This window comes from Pipra filicauda, unplaced genomic scaffold (genome assembly GCF_003945595.2).
Source record: "Pipra filicauda isolate LSUMZ 115617 unplaced genomic scaffold, ASM394559v2 scaffold273_size1055052_pilon, whole genome shotgun sequence".
NCBI lineage: Eukaryota > Metazoa > Chordata > Aves > Passeriformes > Pipridae > Pipra > Pipra filicauda.
In genome coordinates this window covers 651,785-670,559 of record NW_024104391.1, presented here as the reverse complement: position 1 = coordinate 670,559, position 18,775 = coordinate 651,785, and the positions used below count along the sequence as shown (strand labels likewise).

At 45.1% G+C, this 18,775-nt stretch overlaps 1 protein-coding gene across 6 annotated transcripts in view; it reads right to left on the bottom strand.

The window, feature by feature from the left end:
- OSGIN1 (oxidative stress induced growth inhibitor 1) overlaps positions 1 to 18,775 on the bottom strand; it is a 63,622-nt gene that overhangs the window by 20,075 nt on the left and 24,772 nt on the right. For 5 of the 6 annotated variants that reach the window (XM_039382564.1, XM_039382560.1, XM_039382562.1 and 2 more), the window contains exon 5: positions 1,758 to 1,884. The exons of the other annotated variant lie outside the window; for it this stretch is intronic. The gene's annotated coding sequence lies outside the window, so the exon portion shown is untranslated. The remainder of the gene's footprint in view (positions 1 to 1,757; positions 1,885 to 18,775) is intronic. 6 annotated transcript variants of the gene reach the window in all.

Genomic DNA, 18,775 nt, shown 5'->3' with positions numbered 1-18,775 from the left:
GGAACATCTTGTGTGTTTTGTTTTCAGAAAGGGTCTGAGCCAAATCACGCCACATTAAATAGAAAGGCCTGTTGAAGCAAAGCTAAACATTCCAATTAGTTCTGAGGGCATTTGGATTAGCCTTCCTACATAATTGATACGTCATGATGATTTGTAATATAGAAAAGGTACAGTGTTTTTTGACACACCAAGGCAGTAATCTCACAGTCTTAGAAGAAACTTGGTAAAGTGAAGATTAATCAAACTAGGATCAGATTGCTGCTTCTCTTGTAGGGCTTTGCATTTTCCTTGAGTTTCTAAGCATGGAAAAAGACAAATTAATACTAAAAATGATCATGTCTTGTCTAAAGCTTTAAGCTAGACCAGTCTCCCTCCATCCCAAAACTATCAAAGGAAAGCCCAGAGTATTTTTAAGTCCCTGTACAGAGGTAAAACACAGTAACACTAACCAGTTAAAATGGTCATGCCTATGTGGGCTGCCAGTCCCTCTGCATTTCTTAGGGATGTGCTCCTAACCTGTCCTGCAACAACCTCCTCAGACTCTTCTCAGAAAACAGCAGGACTGAAACAAGGTGCACAACTACTCCCACGGTCAATACACAGCCCTACATGATGGAAGACTATTAAATGTTTGTCCAAAATATTGAGTTAATAAATAAAATAGATTATAGAAACCTTGATGTGCCTGCAGCCCCATTTATGGTGGCAGCTTCTTTAAGTTACAGCTGCAAGTCTTTCCTTCCTCTGGCTCACAGCAGCAGCCTGCACAGATAATTCAGAGTTGATCTGAACAGTCTGCTTCAGTCCATCACATGCTGTGTCCATTTATGTGAAAACAGAAATTCAGAGGTCCCTTTCTTGCTTTCATAACGTCTTCAGCTGCTCTTTAAATTCCCTAGCTGCTGCTGAGAGCAGCACAGAAGGACTCTAGTTTCTCCAGTCTAACATTTTCACATTTTTGGCCCCTTCCAAAAGCAGGGCAGCCAACCCCTGAAGTGCCAGTTTGAGACCGACGGGTGCATTTTTAACCTTTCAGCTGCAGGGTTCTGTTCATGCTGACAGGGCTGGGCTGCTGCCCTCCCCCATGCAGTGAGGCCACACTGACCAGCTGTGTCCTGGCTCCCTCCTCCCACACTCATTAAACTCCTGCCAGCAAGTTCCAGTCACCTTTCCCCTCATTCTGACTGCCCCACTCAGGGCGTTCGTCATCTCAACAGAAATAAAAACCAAGCTGGGTCTGAAAAGGCCTGGTTATATTGTAAGCTGGGTTTTACCTGGATCTCTCACACACTGATGGAACATGGGATGGGCAAACTCCTCCTGCTCAGTGATAACCACCATCCACTCCCCCAGTTCGGTCCAGGAAAGGCTCTCAAAGGCAGTGCAGAGGAGAAGCTCAGCTGCAGGTCCTGAACCCAACCAGGGCAACAGCCCCCACAGCTGTGCAATCACATTCCCCTCACTCCCAATACACAACCAAAGAATGGAAAGCTCCTGTCCCAGCATTCCGAAATGGAATGTTGGATGCAAAGGCATCGGCTCCCCCAGCCAGGGAGCTGGGTCAGAGCAGAGAGCACTGGCACCTGCCCTGCCAGGGACAGGGGCTCTGACTGCCCTGGGCATCACAGCAGAGAGCACTGGCACCTGCCCTGCCAGGGACAGGGGCTCTGACTGCCCTGGGCATCCTCAGGGAGCTCAATAGGCAGGAACGACTCCTGTGAGTGGGACAGAAAGGTTTTCATCCCTGTCAATGGTACCTCAGTTCCACAGCTCCCTGCAGGCTTCTGCTCACTGTCCAGCACTCCAACAGCACCACAGTCACTGTGCAGCAGCAGGAGCTTTGCTTCAGTCTGTCCTGTCCTTCAGAGCACTTTTCAGCTATGCCTAGATATGAAAAGTGTTAATGTAAAATCAGAATGTGATTTTAAAAGCAATGGGTAGAAAGATTTCCGAGTCCTATGTCTCGACACAATCACTCCAGGATAAAGAGTCCTTTCCTGGCCTCTTTCTACAAGTGGGAAAGATGCTGAGGAATAACAGAAGACATCTATGTGAAAAGAAGAGTTTACACTGTTACTTAACAGAAGCATTACCTGATAGACAAAAACAACCTATATATTAAGGTTATTTCCAGACTTGAATGACATTTCATAAGTCACTTGAGCTCTCTGAATTTCCTACCCCCAATTGCAGTTCTATTGCATGGGCAGGGAATATTTTTCAGAGCATGTTTGTACAGCACTGAGAAAAACGAGATCACAACCCCTTCAAAAGCTAATATAAACAGTTTAAACAGAACATTTCTACAGACCTGTAATGACGAACATCTGACTTTTTTACCACATAATTAGAGGCCTTTTTCAAAAATTACTCATGCCTCTGGATGAGTAATCTGAAAATCTCAGCACTTGGTATATTAACACCACAAGAGAAACTAAGCATATTCCAGAATTACGTATTCATGGTTTCTCGAGGGCTTTTAAAGTTATATACAGTTACATTAGCATTGTATCAATCAGATACATTACCCTCCATAAAAATCCTGCCTCTCTTCCCGTGATAGTTGGTCCTCATTCCTCTAAACCCAGCCTGGCCCCTGTGAACTGCAGCTGCCCCACTCCCACACTTGTGGCCACATCCGTGTGCAGTGACCTGCAGCCACCGCTCCTGAGCTGCCACCCCCTCCAGCTGCAGCACTGACAGAGCCTTGCTGGGATGCACTTCCCAGGGAAAACAGCCAACAGGCACAAAAGCTGAGCAGGACAGTCACTGTACAATCACACACCACACAGTGTGCCTGCATTCCGAGGGGCTGTTCCTGGGGGTACAGGGCTCCATCCTGCCCCAGCCCTGAGACACTGACAGCCAAAGGCAGCACGGTACAGATGAGCTCTGTAATGCAGCCTGTCTGATGTAAGGAAGCACAGAACAGATTCCATCAGGATACCTGAAGTGCCACCTTGTGGAAGGTCAGTCTGAGCGACTGAGAGACACGAGCAGCCAAACGAGCCACTGAGGACATTTTAAATGCAGTTACAAGAGAAATTCAGGTGTAGTGTCATGGTCAAATTCAGATTTTATCATTACAGCCTGGGAATTAGCAAAATACAACACCGTTCAACAAGAGGTGGCCCTCACTCCAGTATTATTCTCAACTACCAGAAATGCTTTGCTTTTTATCATTAGTGATAGGAGAGAAGAGTATGCAAAGGTATTTTGAGAAATAAAATCCATTAGATGAAGGAGCTGTTTTCCCACAACACACGAATAGTTAAATAACTTTGACATTCCTGTCTTAGCTCAGATTGGGTCCTCTATCCTTCTCCGTCCTCCTCATTGCAAGGATATATCTATTTAGGAATCTTATTTACTGTCCAATAAATATTTACTGTACTGGAAGCTCAAATGCACCCAGATCAGCATGCTGTGCTAAATAACAGTCAATGGCCTTGTTGTTTTCAAAGGTCAGTGTCCAAATAAAAGTACTGCAGAATTAAGTTGAAGACATACTTATAAAAATGTAGATATGTGGAAAAAAAGAAATGCAGAGAAAAAACCTTCCTTCAGAAATTTAGATACTGAAAAGGGTAATTTAAGTTCACCTACCCGGGACAGTGTTAGATAACTGGAGGAAAGGAAAAAAAACCCACAAAACACAAAACCACCACCCAGAAAAATGACTTGGCTTTCTTGTTCCAAAGCATTCCAAACCCATGTGTCCTTGGAACATTCTAAATAAAAAATCCCCCTTGTACAAAGCTTTTCTGGCACCCTGGTCCAGATCTGCTTCTGCTCTCTCAGCTAATGCTGCACTCACATTGTTTTTAGAACGTTGCTAAACATAGGACTGCCATTTACAAAAGCAAAATCTTTGTTGTGCAAGTTCTTTTCTACCTGCTGGAACGTGTCAGGACCCCGAGAGCACCAGCAGGTCCTGATTTCCCTCCCCTGAGGCTCTGCCCAGGATCTGCATTTCAGCCCCTTGCTCTCCCCTTGCTGCCTCACTGCTCCTGACCTGCTCTCAGAGCCACCTTTCTGCTCGGGGCTTTGTCCACAAACAGGACAGGGAAATGGATTCTGGAAGCTGTAGATACTCTGGAAGCCACAGATTTACTACCTGGGCTTAAAAATTCCTTCTAGCCCATATTCTAAGTATGTAGCACTTTGTAGACAACAGGCAAACTGACATTAAACCTGTCCAAAGAAGCTTAAATAAATGTGTCTATAGATGTAGTTTGTTCTTAGTGCCTATAGGTCGTGCCATAGATGTGGGATGTTAAATACACAAATGATCTCACTCACAGGCCAGTGCCAGCTTCTTCCATCCCCTGTGATGTGCACAGGATACCACAAGGGCTTAAGTATATACTGGTTTCAAAGTAAAACCCCACAAAGTCCCAGCAGGAATGAAAAGGTCAGTTCTGCTCTAGATGGCATCAGTGATAACCTGGAATAGTCACAGTGTGCTTACTGCAGAACAAAGAACAGTGGAACAATGTACCAACCTTCACCCCGAGAATTCCACACCATAATTTCTTACAGTTTCTTAAAGTTGCCTTCAGATCCTTCCCAGAGTCCACCCAGAAACCAGAAGATGTATCAGTGATTTATTCCCAGTTTCAAGAACCAAGCCACATGATGTTTCTACATAATAAATATACAGAAAATAAAGTACAGTCCATAGAAAAGGGAAAGTGAGAATACTGTAACAGCCACAATGACTGAAAGAATTAGGATTGCTCATTCCAGCCAGGGAGGGGCTGGGGTATGATAAGGAATTTTGAAATGCAAAAGGCTGCTGCAGAGCTCTGTGAGGAACAGACAGGGCAGGATGCAGTGCTGTAAAATCACAGCTTCTTGGTTTGGTTCTTCGTTCTGTGCTTTGCTCTTTTACCGAAGCAGACATTGGGCACTGACAGGACAGAGTAAGGAGCTAGGAGAGAGAACCATGAAAAGGGATAAGCCAACACAGCAGGCTGGAAAGACTTTAAAATAAATACCCTTCCATAAACCCTTCTGGATTGCTGAGACAACTTTTATCAGGGAAAAGGAAGAAAATACCTCCGGATGAGAATTCGGTTGCAGAATGAGTCCTGGTGAAGGCTCAGCTATGGTACTTGTCCTGCAGCAAGAATAGCAGAGAACCTGGAGACCAAGTCTAAACACAAAGGGAGCTCTTTGACAAGAGGGACAATGATCTCCACAGGAACTTGGATAAAATGACTTGCAGAAGGGGGGAGGAAGCTGAGCCCTGCTTTTGCTGTAAAGGTGAATGCTGGAATAGTGTTTGCAGACCATTCCTGCACACATTTAAAACCCAACTGCTCGTGGTCCTGGGCAACCTGCTCTAGCTGACCCTGCTTTAAACAAGGGCTGTTGGACTAGGTGTTCAACCTCAATTATTCTGTTCAGCCAGGCTGAATGTAGCACATGGTTAAATTATTCACAACTATAACTTTTTGCTAAGGCTCTCTTCTGGATAGAATATAAAAATAAAAAGGTAGTTTTCTTAGTCCTCAAAAAGGGATAGTGATGATTTTGTACATGAATCATCACCAAAAAATGGGGCAGAAAAGAAGCATTTGGGCCTCCCACGTACAGAAAGCTGGAGAAAGGATTTGGAATAACTACCGAAAATACACCAAGGGGAATGATCAGAAGGAGAGTGGACAACCAGGAAAACACCAGAGTGAAGGGAGCAGGAGGTTTCAAAGCTGTGTTTCAGCATGGTTAGGGGTCATGAGGGTGAGGCACCACTCCTGACCCAGTGTTCACTGTAGGCTTTGGCAAGAACAACTGTTGACTCAAGAAATAGCTCACATTTTTTGCTTTACTTAAGAGCTAACTAAAATATTAAAGCAATGTTTTAGTTTGGTTTTTTGTTTTTAAATCACTATTCATCTTTTATAGCTCAAATTGTCCCTACACACAGAAGTTTCTGGGTAAAGTTTCCAAAAGCACACGGGTCCACTGGATGCTTCTAAAAAATCTCATCTCCGTTGCTTTGCACTGTCAGTATTGCAGACAACTGAACCCTTAATCTGGCCCAGACACTCCTGGCTGACTGAAGCATGACTGCAGCACATCTCTAGTGCAAGCCACTCCAAAACACCAGCACATTCTTGCACTTATTCCCATCCTTGATTAAAACTTACCCTGTGATTGCTCTCTCCAGCCTGTGCTGCCAATGGTTTCTGTCTTTCCCAGCTGAAGGACAGTTACATAAAGGTCTCCACAGTCCCTTCCCCAGAGCATCAGGTGGGAATTTATCCAAGGTGTTCAGTTTCTTAAGTAATTAGGAACAGAACAGACTATAATGGAACAATATAAAGGACTCTTAAGGCCAGGGACAAGTGCCAAAATCACTCTGGAAGAGTGTTAAGATTTCTTGGGACATCCTGGTTTTATTTATTAACTGTAGGAATTTTTTCCTCATGCCAACACTTATGTGTGAGCATAATATGTAAAAATCTACTTTCTAAAACCTGGTGAAGTTCCAGGAAAGAGTTACACAAGCTCCACATGTAAACTGATGATGTAATCCACATTCAATCCTGCTTCAACAATGTCCAGCTAGAACTGAATTTAGCAAGATCCATAATGACTGGAGGCTTCCCCTCTGTATCCACCGCAGAACTGCCCCTGGTATGGGCAGATTCACATTTGTTAGAGGTTTGTGTTTGTACTTTTATCCATCTGTGCTGGTAACTCATTTGATAAATAAGTCAGACTGGCTTTTCAGAGAGCCTGAGGACTCACAATGCCAAACAGAGCTGCAAACTGTTAGCTCAAAGAGAAAGCTTGTGACCTCTATTGAAAGGAAGAGATAAGGATCTGAAAATCCAGAAGTTCCTATTGAAAAATATGGCCTAAAGATGTGATTCTATTAGCCAGTTGTTAATAGAATCACATGAAGACAGTCTTGCTTGGTGGACTGACCAAGGGGTGCAGAAAGTCCCAGAGCAGATTTGGCCTTGACTTGAGAGCTCAAGTCTTGATCTCCCAACACACCTCCTGAATTCTACAGCTCTCCTTAGGCAGATTAGGGACACACTTAAATAACCTACTAGATTGGAGCCAGAATGTACAGCACTGTGAAATGAAGCTCAGAAATTTACTGTAATTCTAACCTGGCCCAGTTGTGATTGGAAATAATCTCTGTGTAAATACTGGTCAGAAGTGGCTTGGACACTGCTGCTGCTGTTTGTGAACCCTTTATTCTATACACCCCCTTTCATTTCAGTGAGCTTTTGCCACTAAGGTTTCCCATAACCCTAATTCTGGTTATAATTTTTTTTGCATTGCTCTCTGGGAACAAAGGAGGGGTAACAAAACTCTTCTTCCTTGCCCCTGTGCTATGTTCTTATAGGATTATGCTTGGGAACAGAGAGACCTGGTGCTAGGAGAGGTAGTTTGGCTACATCTGAAAATGCCTCTGAATTAAACCTAATTCAAGCTCCTGAAATATGACAAATGTCCATCAAATCCATGACAGGTCTACCTGAATTCCTGCCTGCAGCACTCCAGGATTTGGTCTCTTTTCCATCCTCTCCCTTCCCAGCTGTTCAGCTCCGTGGCAGAGTCCTGGCTGTGTGCTCCAGACCCCTGTGTCCGAAGCAGAGCTGCCCCATGGACAAACCCCAGTGCTGTGCCCTGCCCTGCTCCAGGCTCAGGCCCTGGGGCTCTGCAGGACTCCCCTGGTTCCTCAGCAGGACCTCGACCTGCAGGTCAGGGGCAGACCAGCCCCACTCTGGGCACACCACCAGCCCCACTGGGCACCTGCCTGAGGATCTCCACCGTGGGACTGGGGGCCTGAGCCTTCTGAGTGCCCTGTTTTAGGGCACAAACAGACACAAACCGGGTCTGGCATCTCTAAAAGTGACCCTTGTCGATTCTGTGGGTGTTAGCAGTGAAAGACATGACGTGGGAAAAGCTGTTCTGTCTGTCTGTGAGAGCTTCCTACCAGGCTGGGAAAGGGTCGAGATGAAGTTTTTCCAACAGCTGCAGAATCCTGGGAGTACAAGCTCTGTATATGTAGCTCATCTTGGGATTTTTTTCTGTTTCAAAGACATAACAATTCCAGGGAAATGTTAATTCCACCGAAATCCCAATATTTACTGTGAATTAGAAACCCTTTTGGTCAGGCCTATCAGCACGTGGCAAAGTTTGTTCAAATAATGCAGCAGCGACCTCTGCTGCACAACTGATGCTCCTTCCTACTTGTTTTGCTCATAAACCTGCTGTCAATACTCTTCCAGATAAGATAAAACAACAGTTTTTTCAAAAACAAGTATTCTTACCTCAAGGCAAGAGCATTCCTCTCTTTACTGATAAAGGGGAGGGCTTCAAACAGCAGAAGGTAATTTTTGAAGTTACTGGCATGAGGATACCACAACTTACTTGGAATGCTTTCCCTGGTTATCAAGGATAATATTAGCATTAAACAAACCTTGAACTACCCTCATAAAAATATTTCTGTTAATTTACTGGGAAAGAACCTGAGGCAAAGCCACTGGGTGATGTGCCAACAGACACACATGACATCTGTGGCAGAGGCACCAATGTCAGGGAGAATAACAATTTCAAGCCCTATTCTTTAATCACAAAATGATCCTTTCCCTTTCCTTTGCTGGATCAGAAGAATATCAACCAATTGTAAAAGACACGTAAAAGACATCATGCCTGGACACCATGCTCCACACCATCCATGTGACAAGGGAAAGCAACAGAATCTGGAAAAACAGGGTGCTTGTTTTCAGCTTGTGACTTTACTTGATCACATGAGAACACAAATGGTAGTATAAGCAGTCACAAGCCTCTTGGTTTGATCTTAATGAAGTGTTGAGCAACCACAAATTCTACCAAGTCACAGAGGCAACATGGAAAATGGTGTCCTTCCCCTTCCCTGCCACAACTACCCCTTCTCTTCCCACTCAGTCCTCCAAGGGAGCACATACTGCACATGTAAGGAATTTGGGTCTGGCCCCTGCCATGGTCCAGCATTACTGCACTCTCCTCTGTTCCCAAAGAGTTAAAGCTGGCACAGAGCAAAGCTGGGTGACCTCACACCGACCCTGGTGGTGACACCAGGTGGAACAGCCACCTTCACAAACCCCCAGCCAGGAACACCAGGTTGTCTGGCAGCACTGGCAAGTTATTACTCATTTATTACTCCAGTGACATCCAATTCGGTTGATAACAGGAGTAAAAAGAGTTTTCAAAGTGTTCATCTCAGGAGTGCAGTTGTAGTCTCCAAGGCCAGTGAGCAAGGCTGGGGTGGCCCTGGAGCACTGGACACTGGAACACTGGAACTTTGGAACACTGGAGCACTGGACACTGGAGCACTGGAACACTGGAGCACTGGACACTGGAACATTGGGACACTGGAACATTGGAACACTGGAGCACTGGACACTGGAACACTGGAACTTTGGAACACTGGAGCACTGGACACTGGAGCACTGGAACACTGGAGCACTGGACACTGGAGCACTGGACACTGCCCACTGTGTCTGTGCTGCACTGCTGTCCCCTCACACAGGCCTGGCTGCAGCCACAGCCACAGTGGTGACAGTTTTAGCAGAGAAGCAGAGTCCTGGGGTCAGTCACAGTGTTAAGAAGCTGTGCCTCTATTTCACACTGTGTTTCTGTCTCAGGCTTTTCTTCACATCCTTGCTTTTTCTGTAAAAGTCCCATTTTCCTTTCTCATGGAAGAACTTCAAACCTCTAAAGAAGCCACTTCTTTTTCTCTTTTTGATAAATGAAGCATACAACATTCTCCAGTGTCTTGCTGTGAGGTGTTTTTGCCAACCCTGAAGTTTTCTGGCAAACCATTCTTTGCCCTTTTCAGTTTTTCAATATTCTTTTCTCTTTTCAATTTTTTGACATTCTTTTCAGAGCTGTGCTAGAGCTGTGTGTGGATTTCCACCTTGCTGGTGCTCTCTATATAAACATCACCCTATTTCTATCTCCCTCGCCCTCATTTCAGTTTTAAAGGTATTGCCTTCCAGGATAAGTCTTATTGTCTAGGTAAGCTCACATTTTTTTGCCACATGATGCACTAACTTCAGCCCTACCTTTATGAAAAAAGCATTTTACAAGAACAAGCCCAGCAAACAAACCACCTGATTCTCTTCTGTATTGCTTTTTAACCTTCCACCATTTTTTGGCATCAATCATGTCTTTCACATTTACTCTCAGATTAGAGGACAAGGATATTAGATCTTCTGCAACCCACTGTGAAACCCTACAAATCTAATTAATCTAACCCTGACAAATCTAATAAATGGCAGTTCTCTCCAACAACTACTTTCCTAGATTTTCCTGTAAACCCCCTCCTCATCAGCTTCATGTCTGCTTAACATTTGTGAAGGGCCACGCCACTCCCATTCCCCCACAAGTCTCACTGGTTTAGCACTATTTCTGGGAGTGCCTTCCTCTTTGTATCTCTCCATCATTCCACTTTATACCTACTTTTTCAGCACTGTTGCAGTGACTCTCTGATCTATGACCAGAACTTTTCTGTGCTAGGCACTATAAATGCAGATCAGCCTTGTTTGAGCCAAAGCTCACAATCCTCCCAGGCAAGGAGGGAAAACAAGGGGAGAGAAAGCAAACGTATGGAAATGGCAGCAAGAGAAAACAGCATCTGCACAGCCCAGCCCAGCAGGGAAGACACTGCTCTCAACACAGGAACTGCCTCAGGGTTACAAACAAATCAATAGTTTTCCACCCTGTTTTTTTAGACTGCAATTTCCTTACTTTCCACCTTACATATGCAACAGTTATAAGTATCTTGAGATTGAGCCTATAAGCAGAAAAAAGGAAAAGCGATTATGTTACCTCATGCTGAAAGGGACAGTTTCCCCTCTAAAGTGAAACCAAAATTAGCTTCCACGTGCTCAGAATGAAAGCGGATCTTTTGCAAGTCAGGCTACACAAATTTCCCTGAAAATTCCATTTATGAAACACCAGAAAAGAAACAATACTGAAAGTATGAGAGAGAAATAGTAGTAATGTGGTAGCTGGACAAAGTTAAATTATGTCAAGGCACAAGAAGGTAAAATACAAAAAGATTTCCTTTAACACCTTTTATTCTTTGGATACAGCATCGTGAACCCGGGGGCTTTAAAAATGTCTCAGATTTGAATGCTCAGAGTAGCACAGGTGAGCTCATGAACCACAGTATTGTTGGCTTTGACATTCAGCATCTACACTGATTTTTCAAAGTATGCCTGGTATTTTCTTGGCAGACAAAGAGCAGCAACCTCTCAAATGGTATGGAAGGTGGTATTGTCACATGACAAGATTAATTTATTTTTAACATATTTGTTATCATTTCATTCTACTCATCCTGTCCAGGAATCTTTGCTTCCAGCACCACAAGCCCAGTGGCAGTCAGGAGGCACCTGGGAGTGGTCCTGGGACTGCACAGGAGCTTCCTGGACAGGGGAATCCTCCCCCTGCCAGCCAGCACTGACCCCTGGACAGCCTTTGGGAACAGCCACGGCTGTGGTTTCCAAACACCATCCTCACACCTGACTCTGGGCACGGCTTGGGGATTGTACACACTGACCAGACCCACTCCTGCACAGGAACAAAGCCATCACCTTCTGGTCCCCAGCAGCCTGCAGGGAGTGAACTCCTAGTTTGGGAAGAAGGTAACTCACAGAAAATATTTACAGAAACTGGTTTTCTTTGATACTTTCCTCCTGGTTTTCCACCTCCTGATGAAGTTCCTCTAAATAAATCCCAACTGTTTTCTCCAGAAGGATAATACAGGCATGAAACTGGCAATGACTGTGAAACATTCCCTGTGCTAAAAGAAACAAAACTTACTCACTAATGTGTCAAAATATGCTTATTTTAGGTTTATCACCAAAAAGAGAAGGAGAAGGCACTTAGACATTAAAATTACAGACTCGTTTGGAACAGTAGGAATATTAAATTCTACAGCTTTGGAAAATAGCTAATGAGGACTGCAAGAAAGTAGCATTGTAGCATGCAAAGCTATTAAAATTATTCTTTTTAAGATTAGTGTAGATGTTCAGAAACAGATCCCACCAAAGACTGCTGAAAAAGTACAGATTAAATATTCATTATAGCCTAGAAAATCTACATGAAACCCTTTAATACATATACAGTACTTTCAAAGAACCTTCCTATAAGGGAAGATAAGCTATGACCATGGGAATTTACCTTCTGTCAGTGCCCTGAGAGCACCAAAACTGTCCCCAGCAGCATCATGTGGGACCTCCACCCACGTGCTGTCTGCCCAGAACTGCCTTTAAGCTCAGCCCCCCAGCAGTGTTTCCTCTCAGAGCAGTTCTGTCGCTGTGTTTGGGTCCAGCCTGGAACCTTGGTGGGTGGGCTTGCCCTCAGACTTGCCTCTTTGCTCAGGACTTCCATCTGACCCCAATTTCCTCATAATGTTGTGGGGCAGGGCAAAAATATTTTAAAAGCCCTGTTAGATAATCAGAATTAAGGTTATCTGTTGAAGCTGTGTGTGAAAACTGAAGTCAAACTGGACTGACAGGCCCAGCAGAGGTTTTTCCTAAGGCTTATCTACCAAGGACTCCACAGTTCTCTTCTGCAGAGCTGCTTTCCAGCTGGTTGTTGCCAGCATGTCCCTGTGCCTGGGGTTGTTCCTGGGGTGTGGAACTGGACAGTTCCCTTTGACCTTTGTGTGACTCCTGTTTGCACCCTCCTTCATCCCGTTGAGTTGCTCCTGAGTGGCAGCACAATCACTGACTGTTAATCCAGAGAGTCTCTAAGTTTGGTGTCCACACTGTCAGATGTGCTGCTGTCCTTTGCTCTGAGAGGAAAACCCTTCCTGGAGCTGTGCCCAGCACTGTGCCAACACACTCAGTGCCAGCTGCTCCTCCCCGTGGGGACCCTGAGCCTGGCTCTGGCATCCCTGTCACTGGGAAGGGCAGGCTGACCCTGAGCCTGGCTCTGGCATCCCTGTCACTGGGAAGGGCAGGGCTTTCCCTCAGCCTGCCCATGCCAGGGGTTACCAGCTCCTGCAAAAATTCCAATGTTTCCTTTTTAATGTCTGCCATGCAGCTGCCTGTTTGCTGCCCACTTTGCTGCACTGCTGAAGCTGAGAGGAAGTGTCACTTCAGGACATGGCTAAGCCCTGGTATTTTTTGTCTCTCGCAGTACAATTGGGGAATTTGTAACAGGTTTCTTTCTGTTGCCACTTCCTGGAAAGGACATAGCAGAACAAAGTCCACCCAGTACAGGCTGTTCTCCCTTGTGCCACTCTGCTATTTTCAGCCTTAAAAAGCAAAATTCAATCAAGTAGGTACAGTGGAATTGTTGGAACAGTTTACTTTTCAGTGATGTTCATTTACCTGTATAAAAATGGATAGATCATTGACAAGTGAAGAAGAATATCAATCCCAAAAGAAGATTATGCTGCACTGTTGCAACATTTTCTTAAACCATGGGAATATTATATTTTGGTTCAAGTGTCTTGGCTACAGATGAAATGCTGATTTCTAAAGACAGCCAGCAAACAGGATCACAATCCTGAGGGCAGACAGCACTTGGGCTCTCCAGCCTGTTTGGACACTGCCTGCATGTCTCTCTTGCTGTGTGCCCCTGTTCTCTCATCACTGTCACAGAGACAATTATTGTGATCTCCATGGACCAAGCCATTAGAAAATTTGCTGGAAGTAATGCCCAGCAAAAGTCAAAGAACTGCCATGTTTGGCCTCCTTTGAGGAGCTCATTTGCAATGTTGCCATCCCAAACATTCAAAAACTCAGCTGCTCAAACTAATAAGCTTTTGATGAGACGATGTGTAATGAACAATGCCTTGTGTTCTTAGTTGTCTTCCAAACTCCTGGGGCTCTGATGAATAGTTCCACATGGGTTTGATTTGGCAACCTGTAAATGAAAGCTGAAATTTGTACTTAGCCCCTTAATTACTGCAAGATCTGTTGAAACTACTTTATTAATAAATTTCGAACAGGATTGAAGTTCCATAAGCAGATTCTTTTGGTATAGAAATACCTCCTTTCATTTTTTTAGGTGCTGTCTGTTCACATCACTTGTGCAATTCATGGATTCTTGCCCAGCTAAAATTTCGAAGGTTGACAAAGGCTCTTTTGATCAGCAAAGGGTTATGAGATTTGTGGTGGGAAAAACTGCTGGGAAACCAAGGTAAATCCTCCACTTTTTCCATCCTCTGTGTTAGCTGGCTGCTTTCCATGGAAGAGAAGGAAGTGCTCCTCTCCAGCAGCCTTGGACTGAATTCCAGTTCAGTATGCTAATGACCAAATTCAAAGAATATCTTTCACCACAAGCAGAGTGTTTTCCTGGATGACTGAGAGTTCACTGACGTTCACTGCAGTAATTCAGAAGTCTGTCTCTGGCACTAAATGCAAGTGGCCTACAAGCAGGCTTGATTATCCCAACACTTACAGGAAATCTGGAGAAATCTGTAGCTTTCAGGTGCCTTTCACATGCGTGTTGTTGCAACATTGAAAACAACAACAAAAAAACCCCAAACAAATTAACCCAAACCAGTCCCACAACCAAAAAACAGAACTGATTTTAGATCAGACTTTTTTTAAAACTCATTTTTGATTATTTGTACTCAGATGCATATTTTCATACTTCAGAATTGCCAGGTAGAGAAAACACAGCACTTGGGATCAAGCCAATTAAAAATTTGTCTGCTTTCCAGTGGAAAAATCCAGGAGACAGGCATGGCATTGGTAAAGTTATTCATGTTATGCTGTTTTATAGGAAGAGCTTCTTTTGGGGATTTGGTGACTAAGGCTGCACTTTTTCTCACCTTGGAACAGGTGTCTTTAGGGGAGCAAGGAGAGAGTGCTCACTGTGTTCTTTTGCCTAGAAGAGCTTGAGCTTTGCTTGGTGTGTGTAAAGGCTTTGAAAGCTCCTTATAATCTCCTACCTGTGTCACACATTCACACAAGGTCTCACAATCCAGGCCTCTGACATTTCAGCATTAGCTCACTAGAACTATTTATCTGCAGGGACATAATTGATGGACCTGGAGGTTTAACATTCCTCCACCCTGTCTTAGTACTGTTTAGTTCATTGTGTTCCCAAACAGATCACAACCACTTGGGCTGAGGACTAGGGCACTTTAAACAAGTATGATTCACTAAGCTCTCTGCAGTCTAAGAGTTCTTCATCTTGTTCCCACTGACATGAATTGTTATGTGATACCCATTTAAGATTTCACTATTCAAACAGTTGGATAAAGAATTAACAACTTTCTTTGGCACAATTTAATTAGCAGAGGTGCTTGGCACCACTCACCATATGGAAACTGCCCAGGGCCAGAAGCTGTGATACTCCTGGTTAGTCATCTCACTAATGACAAATGAATGTTAGCAATATTTTCCAGAATAGCCTGGCATGGGCATTTGAAGAAACAGAAAAGAAAATATAAGAAAAAAGAAAAGGAAGCCTTAGTTCAACTGCAAATCCATAAAATGGAAAATGGACACCATAATTTTGTTGTATTTTAAAGTATCCCCTTACAGTGGGCAGGTACTGGAGTTTGGAGTCCTATCTTCTAGAGCAAGGTGATCATATCACTGGCTGCACTCGTGCACTACAGCTTAGGCTTTGTGAAGATGAACTCCACAGCATTGGTAACCCACAGATCTGAATCCTACAGCATCCTAACATCAGCTCCTGGTAAGGCCTCCTGACCCAGACAAGATGCCAAAGAAAGTGGCACCTTTGAACCAACCTCTCTGCCAAAGTTATCCTGCACAGATGCTTAACTGGAATAACCAGATTGAGACATGATGCTGGGAACTGTGCTGAAATATTGAAGTGTTTACTGATCATGCATCAGAGGCTTTGGTATTTGGGTCATCCTAATGCTTTGGTCTCCTGCTCCTGTGTCATTCTCTCACTGTGCACACTCGCTCTGTTAAGGCTTTGTCTAATGCTGTGGTCCTTTAATGCTGCCTCTAAAAGCTCCACTTTGTTCTGAATTTGATTGTAACTGGGTTCAGTCTGTGTGACTGTCAAACTAAACTTCTGTTTTCTTAACTAATTACTGCACAAGACAGCCCTCATGGGAGCTAAAGAAGTTTTTCCTTGCCTGTTATTTATAAGCTTCCATATTATGAGAGAGGCTTTAAACTTCTCTGGATAAATTATGTATAGGGAAAATACTGGGGTTTTTTAATTAACATGTTCAATAATAATTATGTTTAATTAGTTCAGACCTGCACTGCTTGGCCTGTATATTTCTGGTTTCTCTAATTATGGATTAAAATTAAGCTTTATAGTTTTATACTGAAGGGTTTTTTTTAAGCTGAAAACAATAGTTGAAAGGAGTAAACAAATGCAGGATTGTTCTACTACTCTGTTTCCCCAGCATGTGATAGTCTACAAATACAGAAGTACCTAAAACTACTTTAAATGTCAAAGAATTTCTGTAAAATTCCTTAAACTCGTCTACAAACTCCCCTGAAGAACTTCCTTTAATTAGCTGAAAGGCTTTTGAACAGTTGTGATTCAGTCTGAGCCTGACAGGCCAATTCTTTATACAGGTCAAAACATTTTTAATGGACTTTTTAGGGAAATGTAGGCTCTGGACAAAAATGAATGTGGTGTGGATAAAGCCAAGGGGAAGGGGATCCTGTGGCACAACAAAACAACTTGACATACTTCCAGCCTTCTCTAGGACTGTTCCAGCCCACTATTTTAACTTTTGCTGCTACTGCTCCCCCAGAGTGGTTTCACTTTTGGAGGGGTGTGCTGGGCAGGGAAAGCTGATGCTGGTCAGAGCTGTCAGCAACAACCCCCTGCACACTTCCCCTGCAGAGCCTCCTCTGGGGCCACACAGCACCAGCCACAGGATTCTATGATGAAAGGGAATTTCCCATGGTCACAGGAGGATTAGGTAACTGCCTTGCTGCTCCTTCCTTCCCTGTGGAGGGGGTTAGGATTTGATCCAAAACCAACAGAAGTGTGTGGACAGAATTTCATTCACTGACACTGGTTTTATGTCAGCCTCTATAAATAGAAAAACTTCCCGGAGCAGAAAGTTTGCACAAGTGTGATCAGCTGAAAGGACTGCTCTTTCCTAAAGTCCCCACCCTGCACCCAGCAGTCCCACCAACCTTCAGTGGGAAGGTACATGTCGGGGGCCCAGCAGGGACACAATTAGGCCTTATAGAGTTTTCACAAAATTAAAAATACACTGGACTTTTGGCATTTTCTAGCCCAGCCTCCTGCTCAAAGCAGGGCTACCAGCAGTGCTGGGTCAGGTCAGCCATGGTTTGTCTAGCAAAGTCTAGAGAACCTTTTAAAGGATGGAAACTCTGCAGCCTGAGTGGCCCATTCCAGTACTGCATTACCCACCAGTGAATGCTTTTTTTAGCATCTGGCTTGAACCTCTGAATCAGAGACATCTGCCTGTGCCACTGGTGGTTATCTGCCACTATGGAGAGAATTTGTCTATCTTCATACCTGACCTAGGTATTCTAGTTGATATCCCCTCGGCCTCCTGCCCCTGGCTCACTCAGCCCCTGGTTGGCAGGTCTGTGCTCCAGGGCCCCACCTTGGTGGCTCTGCTGCATCCTCTTCAGTTTGTCCACATTCGCTTTGAACTGAGGGCCCTAAAGTTGACTCTGGTATTTCAGCTGCAGTTCCACCATTCCTGACTCCTGAGGTGTGGTGACTGCTCTCCCTTCCCTGCCTGCATTTCTGGTGTGCCCAGTGTGCCATTGCCCCTCTCGTGATGAGGGCACCCTGACTCTCAACAGAACCCCCCCTCCAGCAGGGCTCTTGCACAGCCAGATTTCTGTGACTCCCCCTCGCCCCTGTGCCCACACCTACAGAAACCCGGCACTTATTTCCTGTTTTAAGATCGACTCGGTTTAAAGAGTTTGAGGGTGTTTTACTTGTGCTGTCAGCCTGACCCAGGGCAGAGCTCAGCGCCAGCGTGTGCAGCCCTGCCCTTTCCAGCCTGGCTGGATCCAACACGGCGCTTTTCCCTGCCAGCTTTCGGTGCTTTTCCCTGCCAGCTCTTTCCTCCTGGCATTCCTCCTTGAGGGAAAAGCGGCTCTCCCAGCCCTGCGTGTGTAATCGCGCTCGTGTGCGGTCACTGAAGAGTTACAGTCTGAACCAGGAAACACCGAGGGAAGGCACATCAGCACAGACTCCGAGGGAAGGCACATCAGCACAGACTCCAAGGGAAGGCACATCAGCACAGACTCCAAGGGAAGGCACATCAGCACAGACTCCGAGGGAAGGCACATCAGCACAGACTCCGAGGGAAGGCACATCAGCACAGACTCCGAGGGAAGGCACATCAACACAGACTCCAAGGGAAGGCACATCCACACAGACTCCGAGGGAAGGCACATCAGCACAGACTCCGAGGGAAGGCACATCAGCACAGACTCCGAGGGAAGGCACATCAGCACAGACTCCAAGGGAAGGCACATCAGCACAGACTCCGAGGGAAGGCACATCAGCACAGCCGAGGGAAGGCACATCAGCACAGACTCCGAGGGAAGGCACATCCACACAGACTCCGAGGGAAGGCACATCAGCACAGACTCCAAGGGAAGGCACATCAGCACAGACTCCAAGGGAAGGCACATCCACACAGACTCCGAGGGAAGGCACATCCACACAGACTCCGAGGGAAGGCACATCAGCACAGCCTCCGAGGGAAGGCACATCAGCACAGACTCCGAGGGAAGGCACATCAGCACAGCCGAGGGAAGGCACATCCACACAGACTCCGAGGGAAGGCACATCAGCA